Source organism: Zeus faber (assembly GCF_960531495.2).
Source record: "Zeus faber genome assembly, chromosome: 6".
NCBI lineage: Eukaryota > Metazoa > Chordata > Actinopteri > Zeiformes > Zeidae > Zeus > Zeus faber.
This window is the reverse complement of record NC_137201.1, coordinates 28186873-28210210: the sequence shown is the minus strand read 5'-3', so window position 1 is coordinate 28210210 and position 23338 is coordinate 28186873.

The following is a 23338-nucleotide window of genomic DNA, read 5'->3' as shown; positions in this document are numbered from 1 at the left end:
GGACCCAAATAATTCAATGTCTTTCATATGGAACAAGTAGAAAGGAAGGAAGGTGTAACTCCTTAGGACCTCTGCAGATCCCTGAATGCATTTTGCCAACATTCCAAGGGGATCCAAATTATAGTGATTAACTTGATTACAATTATTATTATTTGTTTTCCCTAATCCACACCTTCAACATTCAATGGATTTCAAAATCTAATTTGTGTGGCTCTTATTCCAGGTAGCTTAACTATTTGGCAGGAAGGTGACAGAGTTCAGTGTGCTTATGGCTTGGGGGGAAGAAGCTCTCTCTGAGTCTCTCTGTTCTGGTCTCGAGGCTGTTGTCCTGGCACCACCGTGTCAGGTCCTCCACCCCTCCCAGGTAAATCTTCTCACCGTTGTTTGAGACCAGACCCACCACAACTGTGTCATCAGCAAACTTGACGATGGTGTTGGAGACACTCTTGGCCCCACAGTCATTAGCGTACAGAAAGTACAGCAGAGGACTTGTGACACAGCTTTGCGGGGCTCCTGTGCTGAGGGTTTGGTGGGTTGAGGTGTGGAAACACAACTCGCTGTTTGTGTCCATGGCTCTTAGGCATGTACTCTCATAGTCTATTTGCTATTAGACATTTGCAGCAAGAAAAGCAATTCTTACCCACGCACATTTCAGCTGCTATTAGATTCGGGATTGAAACAGGTTGCGTACGACAGGTTGCGTACGAGACCAAAAACAGAAGCCAACCTACACTGAAGCCAAAGGCATTTGCAAAAGTAGTTTTAAATGAAATGTGATATAACTGCTATCCAAAATAGCTTCTACAAAATACACTAAAACACATGGGAATTTAATGACAGATTTTAAAAAAAATTCCAAGACTTTTGCCATTGGACTCCATTCAAGGACAGTGAGAATCTGCAGAGTGGTTTTGTGTTTCCGTGACATTGTGCTATTAACAGTTATAAATGATTGAAAGCAACATTTAGGCCTGATTGAAAAAAAAATGGCAAGCCTATCCTTTTAAAGAGTCATTTGTAATCGTCACGGCAGATTGCTCATAGCACGGCTCTGCCCTGCGGGTGTGTCCTGCTCCCTATTAAACCCTTGGAACTGTCAGCGGATACTTCCCCTGACAGTTTTTTTTCCCCCCGTAATGACTTAGAGAGAAGTCATTATCGTGACGTGAAGTTAAACAGACCCTATCATCATCATCAGGGCTACAGCTAAGGAAGAAATGCTGATAACTTTCTATGTCAGAACAATCAGTTTTATTCTCTTGATAGTCATCCTCATGTTATTGTGGCCCCAGCCTGCTAGAATGTTGACTGAATGTTATGTGGGTCTGTCTTCCATCATCAGGAAATCACCATTTCCCTAAACACCACATTCTCCACAAACCGATTGATGAGTGTGAATTAAATGATTGGTTGATATAAAAGTATATATTTTTTTAATCCTTAACCAGGGAAATCTTGACTCATTTTGAGCAACATTACACTTTTTTTCCTTTCTTTAGTCATGCTTTGTAATGCCTTTCAACATAGATGATGACAAATTGATATCCTGTCCCAAAAAGATGTTAGAAATGGAGGAAGATGTTTACTCGCAGACACACTTTATTGCGTTTGATGAAAGAAATCCACTGCATGACCGAATCCACAACCGCATGGATTTGTTGACTGCTTACCTACGTCAAGGGGAAATGATTCCATCATTCTTCATTCTTCTTCTCATTGGTGATGGGGCTCCCGGGTTGTGGTAGGTGGCCGTAAAACAAAACACAGAAAAACACACATAGGCCTTAATTTCCTAGCTCTCAACACGTATCACATGAAAAAAGCTCATACTGCCTTCATGCTTGGAATGGAATTATAGAAGTACAGTATATGCCCTTCAAAGATGCTGGGCATGCGAAGGGGTCTAATCTGGTCTAGCGAGGTAATGTGAAGGCCCTTCTTCACCACAGGAACCAGGAAATTAGTTCCCGTTACAAGGAACAAACTGTAGGCCTTTTTCCACAAGCAAGGCGGTACTTTTCCAGGGAACAGGGAACCATTGGCGTCAAGTTTGTAGAATTGAGCAACGTGGATTGCTCAAACGCGAGCTACATGAGAAACATTGCAGCACACCAACCTCAACGTTCAACAGCTGATTTAACACTCACTGCTTGCTGGTAACACGTCGTTCCCCTTGCTACTTAGTTTTCTATCGGAAAATGGAAAGCCAGAACCCGAATTATAGCAACCGATGCCGAAATTATGTAGCAAACCGGCCGCACGTTTTGCGTTTCTGCCTCCTGATCTCAGCGGTTCATAGGTACGATTAGAAAGCAATGAATAACTCCTTTAGGTGCTGCTAAGGTTCCAGAAGGCTCCAGAAATGTCCAGTTTCAGAAGGTTCCTTGTTGCTCTCTTGCTTAGTTTGTTTACCTTGGAGGAAAGTAAAAGGAAGTGCATGGCTCCACACGGTGTCTTCGGCCTTCAATGGGCTGGATGTGTACTGCTTTTTGGGGGTAGGTGAAGCAAGGTGAAGGTGACCGGGGACAATAAAGTCGAAACTTGGCCTTGAAGCCAGCAATTTAAACTTTCCATCGTCCCTGGTCCAAAGCAGGTGCAAGCGGAAAATCCCTCCACATACCGCATTTCCACTGCACCAAAAACCCGGTAACACCTGTGAACATTCGGCATTTGTCATTAATGGGAAAGGTTACAACCGGGTTTAATTCCCATGACTAATGACCCCGCAATAGCCACAGGTTTTTCCAGGCTCCAGCTCCGATCGGCTGTGATGGAAAAATGAACAAATGTTGGCCCCTTTACCGCCGCGATGCGACGCGTGTTGAAGTTCTGGACGTTGACCCGTAAATAGACATAGATCATGGCTGCTTCGACCGTTTTTTTTTCCCAAACACACTGGAACAGGCAGGTCTGGAAAGCGCGGGGGGAGGGGGTACCACCCTGCCCCTTTGACCTTTTTTTAAGCATTAATGGGCACTGAGGTAGCGGATTGTCTGGGCAAGATATGGCTACTCATGAGGAACGTGTCCTCGGCGCACTCAGGATGTGCGCACGGCGGAGCGCAGATCACAGGCGCCCGGTGCACCCGGGTGTCAGCCGCCCCCTTGCCGACGCCCGCAGGCCGCCAGATATGTGGGCCCTCCAAAATGCCCGGCACCCGGGGCACCTTCCAAAGATAGCCACGCAGTGGGAGCAAAGGCCGACAGCCGCCTCCCCGACCCACACCCACGACAGCAAGCAGCCTCCAAAGGGGCGGGTCTACCCACAGCCCTGCCAGGTTGCAGCCTGCCCGAAACCACCCGGCACCAGGCTGAAACTATCTTATGCCAATGGTATTGTAGTGGTTGATGGAGTGGTGGTTGGTAGCATATTATCATTTCATTTTAATTTTCGCTCCGCACTGATGTTTGGTTTCGCATAAACTTGTCATTAATAAGAAGTCTAAGTTGGTCTCGTTAAAACAATTTACCGTTAGTAACGTGTTAAAACAACTTATAAAGCTGGTGAAATGAGAGATCCATTTCAGTAACTCATCAAAGCAACCTAATAGGTCATTTAAATGAGAAAGAACATCAAATCATTTTTTACAACTCTGCAAGTTGTTTTAACAAGAAAACATTTCAGTCACTCAATCGCTTTAACAAGTTGAACTTATAGCTTGGTACTAAAAATAAAATCCACCCTTCAGTGCTCCCATATAAATGCTGCATGGCCGTAAATACTGTGTTTCATGTTGTGGTCAGAGATTTTGGATAATGTTTTCAATTTACATTGAATTTTAGTATTAATTTCTGCCAAAGCTGCAAAATTCTGACATCCACCATATTTTTGTTATTTGTTCAGTTGACTATTTGACATATTAGTCAACACATGTTGGACCAAATGTAATTAATAACCACAGGCTGTTTTTGTGGAAACACTTAATTTAATAGCTGCTGTAAAAGTTGACACCTTTGTTCTTGCAACTGCTGAGCAGCTGCTGCTTCGGAGAAATGACGGGTTTTGCACCTATTAACAGCTTTGTCCCAAGTCAAATGTCACGTGTTAAGGCGTTGGCGTCAAGATCCTTCTGTTGGGAAAGAAAATAACATTTCTAATGTGTACGTCTTTGTGTGACAAAAAAAAAATGTTTTCCATCCAAAAATTATGTGATCTTCTATGTATGTTTATATATACTGTATATACAGTACATTTATGCTGTACACATAGAAACATATACTGTACTATATGTATATCAGGCACGGACACACATATGCATGTATATATACATATACATATATACATACCCATGGTTTTGCACACTACTAAGGCTATGTTCACACTGAAAACCTTCGTGCTCAATTTGGATTTATTGCTCAGATACAATTTCAGGTTCCAGTGTGAACGGATCACGGTCCTGAACTGACCCGCAAGCGCAGAAGTAACAAGGACGTCACACGCAGTCGTACGCAAGTAAACATGGCGGCAAATGCACGGTGGTTGTCGGCTCAAGCTTGTGGATGAAATCTTTAAATCCAGGCAGGGGCACGGTGCTGTGTGTGTGTGTGTGTGTGTGTGTGCGTGCGTGTGTGCGTGTGTGCGTCTGTGTGTGTGTGTGTGTGTGTGTGTGTGCGTGCGTGTGTGCGTGTGTGTGTGTGCGTGTGTGCGTGTGTGTGTATGCGTGTGTGTGTGCGCGCCCGCGTGTACAGTGGTGGCGACATCATGCCTACGTCAATAACTCCATGAGCATGAGCCTTGAAATCCATCAATAACAATCAGGCAACAATGCAGCATTAGCAGCGTCCATTATCTTCACATATTCTTACATAAGCAAACTCATGATGATAACACACAATATTCTGCACAATCATGTCAAACTTGTTTGTGTTGTTATTTGCGTACGGGTTGAGTCTGCCAGTGAAGCTAAGGTCCAACAGGAATCTGATGTCCTGGCATCTCGCTGACATCCCACGATAATTCTCATGAGACTGGATTGTTGTCTGTAATTTAAAATGTTCTATATTAATCACTGAGTGACGCTCTTCCAAACATGGTGCTTGTTAAGAGGAAATTCAATGGCGAGGTCTCCAGTTTGGAGGCCGTTCCCAGGATTAGAGCTTGAGGAAATGGTCCGGAGGGTGGGTCATGTGCGGGGTCATTAAACTTAATGTACAGCTGCAGTTTGATTTGATTTGTCTGTGCTACTGTCTGTGCTACAAACACTATTTTCCTTATGTTTTAACAGTTCGTGACCTACATACAGTCATAAGCGATCATGGGCGTAGAAATCAGGAAGAAGATGGACTCTTGGCTACACTTGCGATTGGATGGTCGCGAGCTCTGTGGCCGATTCTGGGGTTTCTGTAGTAAAATGGCAATGTGTGCAACACAATCCGTTTGTTATTTGCATGTCATAAATTTATGTTTAGTGGTTGGGCAATATTAAAAAGAGCACTGTACTGATGCATAACAACGCTGAGTGCAACCTCGGTTCTCGTGGAGTGGTGTGTGGATGCAGTAGTGGGTACAAATTGTAAACGGGACCTTAACCGACACCATCTGGGTGCTGAACTTCAGAATGCAAAAAGATTCCTGAGAGCAACTACATGCAATTCTACATAAGCATCTCCAGTGCCAGCACACCCACTTCCACACCCCTTTGTCTCTGCGAAACAGGGCGGTGGAGGCGTTTTGGTGGTTCACAACTGGCTTGCGTTACCGAGCAGTGGCCCCAGTGGTGTGGTGTCTTGGTAGATGGGTATAGTCTGGCTTCCATCCCTGTGTGCATCCAAAAACCTACGTTACGAATACGCTTGAACATTCACAAATTAAAATAAAGGTCACAATCGGTCTAATTTGAATCTAGTTCAGGTCTGACTACTATAAGTACAGTAGTACAGTAGAAACACAGTTTGAGATGGGACTTCATATTATAACCTAGCCTATATTTGGCTACAAAGAGTACAGTTGTTTTTGGGCTAGAACTGGTCTTAAATGGCCTGTGTGTAGAAAAAACAGTGGAATCCACTTTTTCCAAATCCAAGTTTTCACAGATAAAATAGAGGGTTTATAATGCTATTTATTACCAATACAATAACATAAACCATTTACCACGTGTTTTGATGGAAGTTCCGCCATGCACCAGTTACAGTATGTCTGTCAGAGACACAAGTACATTACTGGAAAATCGGAGGTTTTTGATCGCACCATAACATTAGACACGATGAATGAATCGGCTGCTAACTTCAGCGTCGTCAGGAATTTGTACTTTTAATATGACTTTTGAACAACAATTATCAACATGAGGGTGGTCCCATGTGAAAACTGAACTTTTAACTGCTTTTCTCCGCCATGCGTTCCGTTTTATGGACGCTTACGTATCGGAGGTGGGTATACGGTAAATCACCCAGCCCAGAGGTGGGTATACGCCATATACTGTACTTGTGTAGCTCAAATTACCACTACACCATTGAATGACCCGTATGTTTGGACTCCAACCTCCAACCGTCGGGCTAATTGTTCACAAGGTAGCAGATGCACTCCCCTCTTTGCGTGGTCATTACATCCCATTTCCAAAAGGTGAACGGCTCTATAAGGTTGTAGAAGGGTTTGAAGAGAGAGGATCCCCCCAGCGCTGGGTTCAACGACATAGCCAGTCATTTTTCCACATTGTGGCCAAATTGCTGTCCACCCTCCAATGAAATCCAATCCCAATGCCAGCCAGGCCACCTCAGAAACGGAATCAGAATCAGAATCAGAATGACTTTATTTCACCAGGTGCATTCACAAGTACTAGGAATTTGTCGTGGTGATTATTGCTGCAGCACCAATTCACAGAGGCCACTGTTCTCGGGGTCATCTTGGATTCATGACTCGGGATGTGGTCTGGCTAATCGGATTTCCGATGATGTCAGATTCGATCTTGTACTGTCCAAACCTGAAAGTTAATGCGTCCCTGTGTGGTCAGATCACAAAAGCCGTATTGAAACGACAAGTGTGACCGAGCTCAGACATTTCTTGGGTGTCGATGTAAAAATCGTATAATTCTGCTAGGTCTCTGTTGATGTTTTGATGCACTTTTAATTCAGCTCGGGGCAGCTCCCCCTCACAAAATACATTTCCAACACTGTGGACCCACACAAGGAGAAGCACGCAAGGAGAATGCATTTGTTTCACTTGGACAAGTTGAATACAGAGGTATCTGTAGTGTCATTCAACTGTTCAGATCACAAGATTCAACATCACGACGGCACCAGGGCGAGTGACTCCAGTTTTAGTCTTTTTTCCCCCTTTTGATTTAAGTGTTAAATTTAGAAGTCCAAGACAGAGACGGTTAGAATAGAAGAATACAGTCACCAGTCCCAGGGAGCAGTAACAGCAATCGATGAATAGAGCTCCCATTTAACTCTGAATCTGTCTGAATCGGCTAAAGTCATCCATTTTAAGCTCGGTTATAAAGTATCCAAGGCCTCATTTGAATTCATACGAAACGCCACAAGGATTTGCTTTGGTTTTGTTTTTCTTAGTTTCAATTTTATATGCTGCTAAGTCAAGCCACTGACTAGGCTAGGATATAAAAGACTTATTAACCAACACTATTTATACAAATATTGCCAACAATTGACCTACTGTATATAGTGTAGATAACCCATTCAATTTCTTTAAGACAAGATTTTGTCAGTATTAGCTGCAAATTCACGGAAGCATAATGCATTCGCTTGAGAAAAAAAATGCTTGTTTTTTTTCGAATTAACAAGATATGTTTTCGTGAACAAAAAAATTCTGCTCTGTTTTTCAGAATTAGCGAGATACATATCTTGTTAATACGGAAAAATAGAGCAGAACCACCAAACAAAGCAGGATTGTGATCCTGCGAGAAGCTGTCATTCCTATTTGAGAGCTCAATTTCATGGAAGCCTGTTATTAAGCCTATTATTACCAACCCATTCACTGAACATTTTCTGGTGACACGACTGATCAGTCAAATAAAATGCCTCAACTTCTCTCGGCCATTTTGTACGAAACAAAATCTAGATGGACCAGCACCGTAGTTTCAAAACTTCTGCGATTCTGTTTTAATGTCAATGCCGACATTGTTTTCTCGTCGGGTCTTTTCTCTGGGGATCCACTGGAGGCTGTCAGGGCGGGTTTTTGAGCGCAGGACCGCTCTTCTTGTCCCTGCAACTCATGTGTTTGAGATCTGCCCATGCAGCGAACATAATACAGAAATTTTCCTTGGCGGCCATGTCTCTGCGTGATGCCACTGTAAACCAAACACTAGTATATATCTTTTCTTGTGTATTTGTCCTTGAGCTCTTTCCCCTGTGGAGTTCTCTATTATGTAAGTGTGTGCGGACTGTCGTGCTTGTTGTGCTCGCTATACGTGCGGTTTTTGTTTCCGTTTGAAGATGTTAGAATAAACGTGCAGAGCTTGATCTACTATTTCTGACTGCTACTGTACAGCTATCCACAAGCATTTGAGCAATGTAATGGAAATTAGCCTGTCAGATTTGCATTTAGCTGAATGGTGCTACACGACTGAATCCCCCGAGGTCAAAGAGTTATATGCACATGATTGACCCCAACGGTGAACCTTAGTACACAGGAATTTTGCAGGAAACAACTTGACCAACAGAAGTCACCTACCTCCAATATGTTCTATTTGTAGCAGATAACATGTACAAAATGTTTTATTGTTCTTCAGTGCTCAAGGATCATGGGTGGAGATTGATTGTTTTCCCCTGAAATAAACATAGCAAATTATCCCCTTGTGTTTCATGTGAATAGCTATATTTAGCTGCAGAGCCACTGGCCTTGGTGACATGAGAAAATATGCATTCATATCTTCAGCCAAACAATTGTGGGAATTCACCAAGGAGCCAACGGTCAGTGGAGTTGCAGAAGCTTTTGCCTCTTCACTTAATCCCTCCAAGCACACAGCGCTAAATAGCCAAAAGGAAATGTTCATGTTCATCATACTGTACAGTGAAGACCAAGCCAAGGGTTCCATTAGGGGCAGTAATAGCTCATGTGTTAAACAGGTTAGCACTACTTAAGTGATCATTACACTTGGTCTACAATGTCTGGTGGGGGGAATAAATAAGAGAGCGGAGCTCCTTCGGGATTTTCCATCTTCCTGTGCCCTCCCTCTGAATGAGCGTTTTCACCCTAAAACTCTGTTCCTAACAGTTTGCCAAGCCCTGCAACGTCAGTGCATTTTATCTGTTTCACCATCCCCCGCCTGGCATGACCAGTTCAGGCTCTAACAAAAAGGGGAGTTTCACAGATACTGTAATATATCGGTTACCATGTGCTACCAAATGATTTCATGGAAAAAAGACGTACAAAAAGCTACTTGGATATCAGCCTCCCAGGAAACGGGGAGAGCAAGAATTGGATCAGCCAGTCTTCTAAAATTTCCTGCTCAACGCTTGACTAAACCCCTCTAGATGTGTGTATCTGTAACACATTGCAAGGATTTGGGGAAACGTAAGCTGCAGAGGTTCACAGAAAGTCTGATCTGCACACCTTCAATGTCAATGTTCCCTTCAAACCATGGGTCTATCTGCAGTCCTGCACATCGATTTTCAAACATACAATTACACTTCCCTTAACAATAGTTGAGTAAACAAAGGCCCTTGGGTATGTAACGTGTACTCTGTGCAATGACAATTACTTGAACCTAATAACTAAGTCAATGATTTTTTTTTTTTTTTCATTTGAGGCTCTGTTTGTCATTCTTGATCTGCGACCGCATTTTTTGGAATGGAAGTTAAAAGCTTTCAGTTAACTTTGCCAGTCAGAGATTAAGTAAAACAAGGCCTTTATTAAAAGTATTATAGAATTATTTTTCCGTCAGGTCTACTGCCAGAATAAAGAAAGCGTTCAAAACAATAGGCAATGTAGCCAAAATATATTTAAAAAATTATGATGGAAGGGATTCAATAGTTTATTGTATTTAAGTATTCAGGTCATATTGATAACATTAGTGAGTGTTGGGTTTGGCCACTGCTGGAACATTCTAGTGATAGAATGCTGTTGAATATACATTCCTTTCCTGGGTTCAAACTAAAACAAAAAAGAGATTCTACAGGGCTTCCCCTGGAATCATTTCACCAGGTAGTATACACTGAGTGAACACAATGACAAGGTAGAATGTTATACTTAAACTGTGCATTTGGGGTTCAGGAAGAAAACACACTGAAAATGTCCTTCATCTCCTTGACTTGTCTGCTGTATTCAATATAGTTAGCCACCAATGGCTTTCTCCAGTGGCGTTGTTAGGGGTGGGCACCCCCAATGTTTTTTGAATAACCCCCAATCTAAAATATCCCACAGGGCTGGCTCTGCGCCACGACCACTCCCTCTCTGATGGTTCCGACTTTGCCCATGGCGCCGGCGATGAGGCGCCTGTGATCTAAACATTATACTAAACATTGTGTTTTTATTTTAGATGTAGGTATTTTGCCCCCCCAGAGTGGCAAAATAGTAAGAGCCTGGTTGGGCTAAGCCCCTGATGTCTTTGCATCCTAGCAACGCCACTGGCCTTCTCACCACCCTCTCTGAGCCTGGCATTTCAGGACCTGCACTCTCCTGGTCTGTATTCTACTTGGCTAATCCCTGCCTAATCCCTCATACCTGGTCACATGCACAGGATATCTGGCCAGATCATGCACTCTAAACTCCTGTTTAGAGAGGAGGCCCTCAGGGCACAGTCTGGAGGCATTAGCCGTTCTCACCGTAGACTAGATTCCTCGGCTCTATGATGCCATGGCTTCTGCTATCACCGCTTTGCAGATGGCACTAAATTGTACCTCTCCCTTTCCCCATTTCTACAATGAAATTAAAGGACACACATCTGCCTGTCTCAGAGACATTAGTGCCTGGATGTCTGTACACACCCACAAGCTCAATCTTGACAAAACCAAAAGTATCTTTATTTCTGGGCAAGACTGCCTTCACACGGACCACTCCAGAAGAACACTACTATTTCACTTTCTCTGACAGCCAAGAGTCTTGGCGTGATCCTGGATGACCAACCGTCCTGCTCTGCTAAAATCATCGCAATGGCACGGGTCTGTAGGTTTTTCCTCTACAACATCCACAGAATACTCGCTTTCCTTATGAGAGAATCAGCACAACTCCTGTTCTAGGCTCTGGTCATTTGGGCAGCCGTGACTGTTGCAACACTCTGGCTGAGCTTCCCATCGGTGCCATCAGACCTCTACTCCACATCCAGAATGTTGGTGTTCAACCAAGCAAAATTCTGCTGTCACCCCCTTCTTCCAGCCTCTTCACAAGCTTCAAATGGGTTCTTCCCAATCGTTGGGACTGTTAACATTGCTGGCACCACAAAATTAGAACGGCATGGAGAGCGGAATCCCTTTAGCAGCTTTCATCAACGGAGCTGATGGACCCTTACACCCTTACACATGCAATGACCTCTCCACCTACTAAACAGCTGGTTATGCTTTCATGTTGGGTCCTTTGCAGACGTCGCACCCTCCTGCTGGGAGAGCTAGGCGTTTCTAATCGATGAATTGTCCGTTGCAATATCCTCAGAAACCCTGAGTGGCAGTAGAGAGAAAGTACTGTGTGAAGCATGAAGTATGCCCAAACATCGCTGCATGCAGGGCATTGTAGCTTGTTTATGCCGAGGAGGAATCGATGTTAATGGTGGTAGAACCAACAAAAGAGACAGGAGAGGAGATTGGAGCCTATGTCCTGCTCAGCATTTTATTACAGTGGACTGTTTAGCAAACTACTGAACGAGTCACAATGTGTAATTATTCTTCCTTATTGCACAATTCTCTAAAAAGACACCAACAAAAATGTGACCTTTTATTTGTAAACTGTAAACTTTACAACTACCTTGTTAATTTACAATAAAATCACCATACCTGAGTGAGCTGTTTGCGTATACAATTTTGTCTATGCGTCAAAAAGTAATCGGTAGACTTTGGATCATGCTGCAGGTCAATTTTGGCCAACGTATCAGAAATAAAACAGCAAAATGGTAATTTCCCATTGCTTTCACTGCACTTCTTCATGGGAACCCTCCTCGGGCTCCTTGCGCCCCTCGCGCCTCTTGCGCCAAGTCACAATATCTAAGAGGCAGCTGAAAAGCATCATGGTGGTTGCGCCTGTTTATGCTTGTGCCTAAGCATAAACCAGGTACAAGGATCCTCACCTCTGTACGGCAATATGCTGTCCAACACAGTGTTTCTGTAAATGCACCTCAGTACTGTTGCTTTTCCAGTCAAACCGAAGCGTCTATCTCGTTTTAGCAATAATCTGGCCACAGTTCCTTTGTGGTGCCTAGTGGCCTGATTAGTCTAATCCAGTCTATGAATAGAGCTGTGATAGACAGTGCTTAGGGTTGTCTCGGCCCTCACAGAAGAAGCTAAAATGATTGTTTACTACAGTTCGACTTTTTTCTGGACTTAAAAGATTTATGGGTTTTGTCAACAAATGTGATACTGACCAAACTGAACAAGGGGACTTATTTTCATTATTTATTTTCATAAATAATTTTCATAGGGAGAAGATTTACAAAGCATTGACATCACAACAGCCCTGTTCCCAAGCTTGAGTTGAGTGTTATTACAAGCAGCACATGATAAGCTGGCTCTTCGCTGTAGTGCAGTCCAAACAATCAATAATGCTGTTAGAGTGGGTGTGGCCTTTCCCTAAAATCAGAGCAAGAATATTACGAGGACTGGAACGCTGTGATCCCAAAACTGTGACCAAAAGTAACCTTAAAACAGCATCAAAGTATGAGTTACATATACATGACCATTTTGTTTTGTACAGATTTTTTTTACAAATGTGTACGCAAACTTGCAGTTGCAATCTTCCTATTGGTAAGTGTCAATTGTTGATACAAACGTTTATTATTGTATTTTTTTTAGTTTATTGCAAATTGTAATTTTTATCTATCCTTATGACTTTATTATTGCTGCCTATTGTTTTGGGGACATGCAAGAGCAGGTAAAACCCCCATCCCCACACACACTCAGGAGAGGAGCCCTTGTCCTGACACATCTCTATCTGCTCCGGGGCAAATTCCACCTAGCCCACTCTCTACAATAAATTTGTGTCTACAACCTTGTCTTCTGTGTCTCCGTGCCGGAGGTCCCTAAACACGCCACTTGAGCTACTCCACCCAGCAGCCAATGCTGGGACCATCCAGCAACCCAGCAGCCAGGCCAACCCCTCAAAGCAGCACCTGCAACAGCCAAGTGCAGCCACACCTTCACTAGCCAGCACAGCAGCCCGAGGCCCCATGCTCCAGAAGGGAGAAGGGGGCAGTCTGTCGTCGACCCTGGGGAAAGGAAGCCAGTGGACCGTGCTGCTCGGGGAACCAGGTGACCAGTTCAAAATCTTGAATCTTGAGTTAATTTTTCTTTGGACATTTGTTGGTTTAAGGTATAAGGAACCCCTATCCCCACACACACTCAGGAGAGGAGCCCTTGTCATGACACGTGTCTATCTGCTCCTGGGCTAATTCCAACAAGCCCTATCCCTACAATAAACTGGTGTCTACAACCCCGTCTTCTGTGTCTCTTTGCCAGAGGTCCCGGAACACACCACTTGGGTGGTGCGTGGTAGGCGAAATTGCCACACAAATGTATCTTAGCATTTGTTTCAGCCAGTGGAGAATCAGTGAGGCTCATCACGTCAAACAATGCAGCGAGTGCTGTTTGAAAGTAACTCTCATGTTGTTTTTTTGGTTTACAACCCTCATACTGGGACGGTTAGTAAATTATACCTCACTTAGCGGCTTTTACCTCAGGACAGTGTAGAGGATTCCCTTCAGTTCTAAAAGCACTTAGCGTTCGATTGCCATTTTTATAATTTGCTGTAATGCCCTGTGCATGTGCAAAACCTTACGTTTTCTATATGTATTTATGTTTTTACATTTTTTTATGTATTCAAATATATTATTTGGGGTTTTTTTATATACAGATGGGTGACAAATTAACGGAAAAACCTGAATATATGTGTAAATCCTTTAAATAGAAATGTTGGAATGCTGTAAACTGAGATGATGTGCATTTCAGGAAACAAAGTGAAATGATAGCGTTGAGTTTGTGGTTAATGGTTATGTTTTTTTCAGTAATTTGAGGCTGCTCTGTCTTAACATGCACATTATGTAATCCTCAGGCACGCATGTAGTGCTAGTGTTTCATTCAACCCAGGCCATGTTAAAATGTTGGTTCCCATCATTTACAACTGTTCATAACACAACCCCACAGCATACCACTCTGCTGGAGCTTCCAACTGTGATTGAATGCAGTCCAGTGGGGCAAAGGTTAAGGACTTAAAAAACGTGTTAAATCCTGCAGTATGGTCCCACGTGTTTTATATTTTGAGTTATGAATAACAGTTGTATCACATTTTACATGTTATAGTTGTATACAGAATGTTTCCTTCATTCTTGGGGTCATTCTTAGTCTGTCTAATGTTTTTCGTCGAACCTGTAACCTGTTATCGTTTTAATCCCAAATCTAATACTGTACCATCTGATTTGGCCATGGGTACGATTATTTTTCTTCTTGATAATTATGTAATATAATATAAATAACAATAAAATAATAGCGCAGGGAGTATGAGAGAACACACCTGAGAGCCATGGACATAAACTCTCTTAGAAATGTAGGCGACCAAATAAACATTCGGGCTGCTTAAATGCAGTCCAATTGGGCGTTTCAGAAAAAAAAAAAAAGAAAGATGAATCCTTACATAAACATGTTACACCCTTTCTGTCTTCACGTGTAAGTTCTCGGTCAGAGTGGGAAGGAGGGTGGACCGCTCCCACAGTCACACCTGCCTGAAGCCGCACAGCAGCACCTTCCTCCACTGTGAAACACGAAAAAGCTCCAAGGCAACAGCCACACCACATTATATTGTTATACTCCTCTCGACTTTTACTTTTACTGCGTTACATTTAGCCCCCGAAGAGTACATTTTAACTCCCACACGTTTCCCATTAACACCTTCGTTACTCGCCACAAAATAAAATGGGAGGAAAACTGGGCGGCAATGACGTAAGTGAAGCCAGTAATCACCAGGTTTATGTTGGCGAACCAAGGGCCTTATCAGTCTAAACAAACACTCTGGAGCCCGCGTTCAGGGTTGCCAGGTCCATGGTTTTCCTGTGGAATTGGGCTACTTTTTAAGTGTTGAACTGTGTTGGGGACGGCTGGGTTTGTCAGGTAGACCTGGCACATTACGTGTCATTTTTGCAGCACTGCTACTGAACAAGCCCCAGAGAGCCGGCCACACCGACGGCCTCCTCAATTGGGGATACTGCCCCACCTGCACCTGCTACGACTGATCGAGACCTTATGCCGGTGTGAAAGATGCGTCTCACTGAATGAAACACCTGCTTACCGAAAAATACGGAAATATTGGCAACAGAAAACAAAACTAAGAAAAAAAAGGCTTTTTTTTTTTCTCCACAGCATTTATATTTACTTGTGATACTTAAGTACATTTAATATCAGCTACTTTGACTTTTACTTCGAAGACAAAATCATTCGGTACAATGAAATTCTTGGGGCATGACAGGCAACAGGCATCCGTAGTTGGCATAAAAAGATAAAATAACAAGGCAAATATAATGAGGAAATAAATCTTTTTAAATAAAATAAGAGACGAATATAAAAAAAAGTAAGAGTCATTGTTACAAATACGGTCGCAGTGTATGTACATAAAATATTATTATATTATTACTTATTCTAATGAGGGACTCCACTTTTAACAGAGTAGTTTTTGAGTAAGATATGGTTCCTTTTTTTTATATCTGTTTTCTTTTTTTTTTATAAAATACCTCTTTGTAGTTGTATGTTTTAGTATTTGTGTAATCATGTGTGTTTGTGTATCCATCTCAATGATGCATGTACTTTTTGTACTTTGTTCAAGAACTTTGAAATGTTACTGTTCGAAAAGGTGCTCTATAAATAAAGTTTTACTTACTTACTCAGACTCCAGGGTAAATAACATACAGTACAGCGACCTTTAAAAATTATGGGGGGGTGATTGAACAAATCATTGTTAATAAGGCCAGATATCCTTGGAGGCAAACTGGAACTGTATACCTTGATTGTTTCGAATGCTCATGTGGACCGGATGTGACGCACGCCTACATCTCTTTGCAGTGCGTGTGATGTTTCCCTATCTCTGTGTGTACAATGCAACGTGTGTTTATGCAGCTACAGCTGAGTCTACCATGTTAATGTAACATGACATGCCCTGTGGCTTCCCTCAATCCCTAATTACCACCACCAGCATTCCCATATGGGCCTGCCTAGTGGCTAATTCCATTGGTGCCGTTAATGCGTGCCCAGGGTCCCCAGCACCCACACCCTACCCAGTGTTTAAATCCACATATACTCTAAAGTGGCATTCTGCATTGTCGCAATGAACACAAAAATTGAGCATTCAGTCCAGAAAAACAATGAAGCACATGTGATGGCTTTCTTGGGCTTGGTGCCATGCCTGCCACTGCCCTCATGGATTCAGAGAAACCTGGACATTTCGCATTCCTTCGTAATTGCATTTGCTTATCAGGCCGCTGAATTGTTTTGCAACTGAATAATTTGCTACTGGAATAACATTCACTCCCCAAACTCCTTTCATTGTGGGTTCTCAAGCGGTTATTTTCAAAGGTCTGTTCTTTTCGTCTGAAGGTCTATCTCTCTATCTATTCTCCCATAATCACCCTCATGGGGGGTGGCTGTGTGAAAAAGGTGAAAGCAATGTAGTTGTAATGGAGCTAAGTACAGGCTTGTGAGCGGTGTTGACAGGGAAGGAGCGCGCTCCATAAGGTACAAAACCTGCTTTTCACCAACGTTCTGCATATATTCATTCTGCTAAAGCCGCTTGTCGGACTCTCTGACCGCAGTCACGTTTGAACTGTCGGGCGGCAGGATCGTCTTTTCTGATTGCATTTTAAATACGAAATGTGCGTCACAAAAAAAATCCCCCCCTCCACCCCCCCGCTCACAAATCCTCTCCGCGACGTCTTAATCTTCTGCCCAGACGACACCGGGGCGACCGGGGGATCAGCGGGAACGGAGCGGGGATTGTTTGACTCACACTTTATCGCGTTGGCATCCGCAGTTTTTGCTCAAATCTTGATGCGAACCCGCACAAATCGTCACAGGATGCGTGTGTTACAGAGATAGCGGCAAATCAAGTGGCGGGTGGTCGGAAAAAAAAAAAAAAAGATCAGTGTTTTGTCTGGCGGCGTGCTGGCGCTGAGGGGAGCGTTGAGGTCCTTCCCTTGTCATTAAAAAAAGACTCCTATCGATGCTGATGAAAGGATAAGATGTTTAGTGATGTAGTGGAAAGTTTGTGGATGGATTTGATTTGTTTAAGAACAATATAACAACCTTGCAAAACCCCTTTTGTAGTGGGGCAGCCGATAGAAATCTCAATATCTTCTTGTTTGTACTTGACAGAGAAAAGTCACAATTAATCTATTCATCCTCTTTTCCTTCCAGTCACCATATGCTGCTTTGCACAGGCCTGGGCTCCGGGTGATTTCCATCATGCTCTGTGCAAAAACACACAATAAGAGAAACTAAATCACCCTAAATCACCATATGTGGGAGAAGTGTGTGTGTTCGGGGGGGGTGTGTGTGTGTGTGTGAATGTGCGTGTATATGTGTGTGGATACACATGTATATATTTGTGTGCCTGTGTGTGCGTGTGTGTGTGGATACACATGTATATGTTTTTCTCTGTTGTGTGTGTGTGTGTGTGTGTGTGTGTGTGTGTGTGTGTGTGTGTGTGTGTGTGTGTGTGTGTGTGTGTGTGTGTGTGTGTGTGTGTTGTGTGTGGATATGTGTGTGGATACACATGTATATGTTTGTGTGTGTGTGTGTGTGTGTGTGTGTGTGTGTGTGTGGCTCGGGAGTCCAGGACCCTCTTGTCCACATGTGTCTGGGATGCTTCTCCGGTGACACACCCCTTGATGAGAAACAGCTCATTGGTTTGGTCCATTCTTTTTGGCATTGTTGGCATGTTCTGTTATTTTTTACCATCACGCCACATTCCCACTGACATCACGAAAAAGCACGGTCCTCCAAGCAGGAAAAAAGGCAGTCTCTGATTTTCGAAAAAGGACATCTCGATGAGAACATCGTCAGAGTGAGAGAAACTGTTTTGGATTTATGGGCACGTTGGACCATCTGTTTGATTTTTATGAAGCACATATTAAATTAAAGTGCTTGGGTGGATTAAAGCCATCATGAAATTAAAACATTTCCCTGCAGTCGGACAAAGCTATTTCTATAAGAGGCAGTTAAAAAAAAAAGTGTGTTAATAGTTTAACCATTGTTGATTGGACGTAGCAGAGGTTTCTGTTTTGCAGATTTCATGAATGGACCTTTTTCCTTTTATGAATGAACCACATACTTCCACTTTGGTTGATGACGAATGTGTTCCTTGAATTTTGCCCCAAACGCATGCTTTAACACACACTCATTAACTCAGAAAAGGGTAAAAAAAAATGTTTTAAAAAGTTAATGACAGGGTAATCTTAAAATATTGAGTCTCTAAAGTACTAAAGTAACTAAAATTACAATTAATGTTGTTTTTGTTGCTTGTTCTTGTGAGTGGTTCTTCTGGGAGGTTCTTCAGGTCTTGTGAAGCCCTGTGATTAGGGGCGCTAGAAATAAACTTTACTAAAATGACAATAATTTCTTTATTCAACCTAACCAAGTGGCAATATTATCACACATTTCTTGAAACTACTAGTTATTCACAGCGAATACATACTAAAGAAAATTGGTTTGTTCGGCAAAAATAATAAATGAATAGGCAAAAGTCACTGTTTATCATGGAAAGGTTACAGAGAGGAGTAGAAAATAAAAAGGGGTTGACCCTAATGATGAAGACTCATCAAACACCAGACTCTTTTCCTTTGAGGAGCACACCCAGTGCTGCCTGCCCCTGGAACATGGAACACAGTGACACCTCGCGTGGTGGTACCAGTTAGACACGCCGCTGACCAAGGGCAGACCCCTGCAGTGCCGGCGCCACTGACACTGATTACGTCCCTGGGTTAATGGGAGGTCAAGCTCCCTGGTTTTATGTCAGTGCTTGATTAAAGGAGCAACAAATAACTTTTCGACGCCCGCCTCCCTCCTCCTCCCCTATCATTTCCAGGTGGTATTACACATACATGCACTTTATAAGAAGGGTCAGAGCGGACTCCATCTGCTCAGAAGACTGAGGTCCTTTGGAGCGCAGGGGGCTCTCCTGAGGACCTTCTTCAGCCGTCTTTTATGGAGTGGTCTGCCGGGGCAACAGCCTCACCACAGCTGACAGGAAGAGACTTGACAAACTGATCAAGAAGGGCAGCTCTGTCCTGGGGGGGCCCCCTGGACCCAGTGCAGGTGGTGGGAGAAAGGAGGACGATGGCTAAGCTGTCATCCATGACGCAGAACAAACCCCACCCCATGCATAACACTCTGATGGCACTGGAGAGCTCCTTCAGCGATAGGCTGCTTCACCCAAAGTGTGGGAAGGAGCGCTATCGCAGGTACGTCCTTCCTGCGGCTGTCAGACTGTATAACCAACAGTGCAGCCAGTAGACCAACCAAATACACACACACACACACACACACACACACACACACACACACACACACACACACACACACACACACACACACACACACACACACACACACACACACACACACACACACACACACACACACACACACACACACACACACACACACACAAGTGAAAAAATCCAAGTGCAATTTCTTTATATTAAAAAAAAAAAAAAAAAAAAGACAAGAAGGTGCAATCCCTGATGTGCAATGTGTCAAGATATGTGCAATACACGTAGTACTATCTGGTTCCTATTTATGGTAATTTTTTATTTGTATGTTTTCGATATATTTTATATTGTTTATAGTGTGTACCTTGATCTCTATTTTCTGCTGTCCCCTTTTTGCTGCTGGAACGATGTAAATTTCCCCGTTGTGACTAATAAAGGTTTATCTTATTTTATCTTATCTTATTATTGTCTGTGCTGCTGTCACATTAGACATTTTGACTTTACGTCTTCCTCAGAGCCAATTTCTGTGTGAGAAATGCGTAACTGTCAACCCTCCCATTTTTCTCGGGCTTCTCCTCCGTTTCTCCGTTTGTTTTCCCACTGTCCTCTTGGTTTTTTATTTTCCAGGAATCTTAAACTTAAAAAACAAAAAAACTAAACAAAAAAAAAGAAACGCTTGGCTGCGCCACCCACCTCCGCTGTTACGTCTCCACTGGTGAGGGAAGAAAAACACACGCACACAGCAGGCACTTTGCCCCCGCCTGGCACGTGACAACGCCAAACCCGCTCCACTGCGCGATCCGCTGTGCGTCCCGGTTCCCCGTTTCTCCAAACTAAAACAATATTATCAGCGTGTTTTTTTTTAATTTGTTTTTTTATTGTAGATGTATTTATTGTAACATTGTATAGCAATCAGAGGAATATTATGACTATATCACATGATGCTACTTTGTTAAATTATCTCAATTCCTCCTTATGACAGATAAATCAGGAATGTTCTCCACTGATTTCCAAGGAGACAAATGACACAATGTCCACCCCCTCGCCTTGATTGTACCAATGATAGGTGGATATCAATGATAACTTTTAAAGCATTTCATTCTTTTAGAACCCCGTGAGCCAGTGCTTCGCCTGAGAGCCACAGCTGGGGCCTATTAGTTGTTCCAATCATTCTAGGCTCGGGACTAATGGCATCCAGGCTTTTCTCTGGACTTTTCCAGCAATAAGGGTGACTGGGCCCTCTTCAGGCCTTTTTAAAGTCCCTGTAAAGCAATAATAAATATGTGTAGCTTGTGACACCACAGAAAAATGTGCTCTTAACCACCCAGTCAAATTTGAATGATGCAGATAATGCTGAAGTAACCAAACGCCACACGGTCAAATCAACGGGATGGTTCTTTTTTGTTCCGGGCGCACAGGCGCTGATTTATGTTTCTGCCGGTGGTGGCACAGGGACTCCCAGCGGAGCAGAGAACCTTCCCTCCACTGTGCGTCCAACCCCCGGGGCCAAACCAGAAGCGACATGTCAGCGTGGCCAAAACGTTTCAGATATGCTGCCATGTTCATCAATATGGAAGGTCACACCTTAAAAGACTATTAAGAAAATAACATTTTTTAAAGATTGTTTAAGGTTAAATGATAATACATTTGGGAATGAGACATTGCACAGCAACTTTTTATTTATTTTTATTGTTTTCTTTTTGTTTTTCCCTTTTTTGTTAAGCTTTTGTTAATATATTTTTAATTTTATATATTACAAAAGGTAAGGAGACAAACACAAAAAGATGTTGATTGAATTATTCTTGAACGTTTTCAAGTGTGTACAGTTTGTTCTAAATATCAGCTTTGTAATGCGTCACTTGTTTCTTCCCATCTATTGCAAGTTAATTTGTCGCGGGGCTCCGAAAACCCTCGTGTTTGTTTAGGGCAGGGGTGGCCAACCAGTCAGAGACTGGGACTAGGTGTTCCGGAGCCCTGGCCACATTTTTGAAAATGTGTGGTTACGAGGATCGAACCCGCTATCGGAGCTCGAGTTCAAAGCCGCTACCATTGAGCCAGGACTCCTAAATGAAAGTACTGCGTTTCCGCGGTATACCTCTCAGTTCAACAAAGTCCACAAACAAAAATATAATAATTAACAATAGCGTTTTTCTCTTACTATGCATGTTGCTTAGTGGGACTTCTGGCATTCCTTGTCTTGAACAATACTCTTCAAATGTGGCTTGTGTTCCGTTGTTGCCACTCGAAGCAATTCTTTCACATGGGTGTCAGTCAGAACAGATCGATGCTTTGGTTTCACATGTTTTTGGGTAGAAAACACAGACTCGCAGACGTATGTTGACCCAAACATTGACAGTATCTTAAGCGCAGCCCGTTTGACATTGGGGTATTTTTCCATTGGCACACTTTTCCAGAACTCAAGGTCCCTTCCCTTAAAGCAGCTTTCAGTCGGTCCTCCTCCTGCAGCTTGCGAGTCGCGACACACACACACACACACACACACACACACACACACACACACACACACACACACACACACACACACACACACACACACACACACACACACACACACACACACACACACACACACACACACACACACACACACTCCAGCCTTCACAGTTCTCCATCGGAGATGTCCGATACGCAACGCAATTCACCGGCCGATCCATCTTATATGTTGACTACTAACCATGTCAATAGTGTTGAAAATAAACTTCCAAAGCTTTTCGAATCTTATTTGGTGTTTTATTAGTCCTAATGCCGCGTTAGACGCGTTCCAGGCGACTGGAACGCGTCTATACGTTGACTTTGTATGGAGACGCGCCGCCCCGGAGCTTTTGGTGTAAACGCGGCATTAGGACTAATAAAACAGGCGTTAATGGGACATGACTCCTGCTGCTGTCCGCTTTGAGTAAATGAAGTGATCCGCGGTGGAAAACGAGTGATACATCATAGGGATTTTATAATCATAATAGGGAATGAATGGCTGCGCTTTTTTTTTTCTGAGTTTTTGACGCTGTCATGTGAAAGCCCCTTAAGAGCCGCATGAAACCAGCCAAAGAGCCGCATGAGGCTCGCGAGCCGCGGGTTGGCCAGGCCTGGTTTAGGGGATAGGAGCCCTGTCATGACATGTTCCATCTGCTACTGGCTAATTCCACCTAGCCTCCTCTCTTGAGTGTGTGTGAGGATGGGGGTTTTAACCTGCTGCTTGTCAGCCCAACCAATGAGCAACTGGCATGCAGCCACCCTGACCTAATCACCTAGATCCAGGTCAGGTGTGGCTGCTCAAACCATCCCATCCACACACCACACCACATTGATAAATTACACAATTTGCGCCCCTATCTCCTCACCCTCTGCATTTTTCCCATGGGTGCTCGGGTCCAGAAGCACCGACAGGATCGGCGCCATGACTTGGCATGTGTTCAAGACGCCTTTTACTCCAGGTGTTTTCTCCCAAAACAGCGGGTTTTTTTTTTCAAACTCCGGACTATTAGCTCAGCTTATTTCACTACTAATGCTACGATTCCCACCCCAGGGTTTATATAGTGTAAGGTGAGGGGCCATGCCAAGTGTCACCGCTGTATGTCAGCTAGTCATGATTTACAGCAGCCCTAGCGAAAAAATCCGGACCACAAAAATAGTAAGAAACAGTTTAACGGTCTAACTCCACAATTCAGTACTACATCGTTCAGTCTTTTCACATGTTTTCAGCAATTACATTCCAAATCACGGAATTCGCTTTACAGGGACTTTAAGGACCAGAGC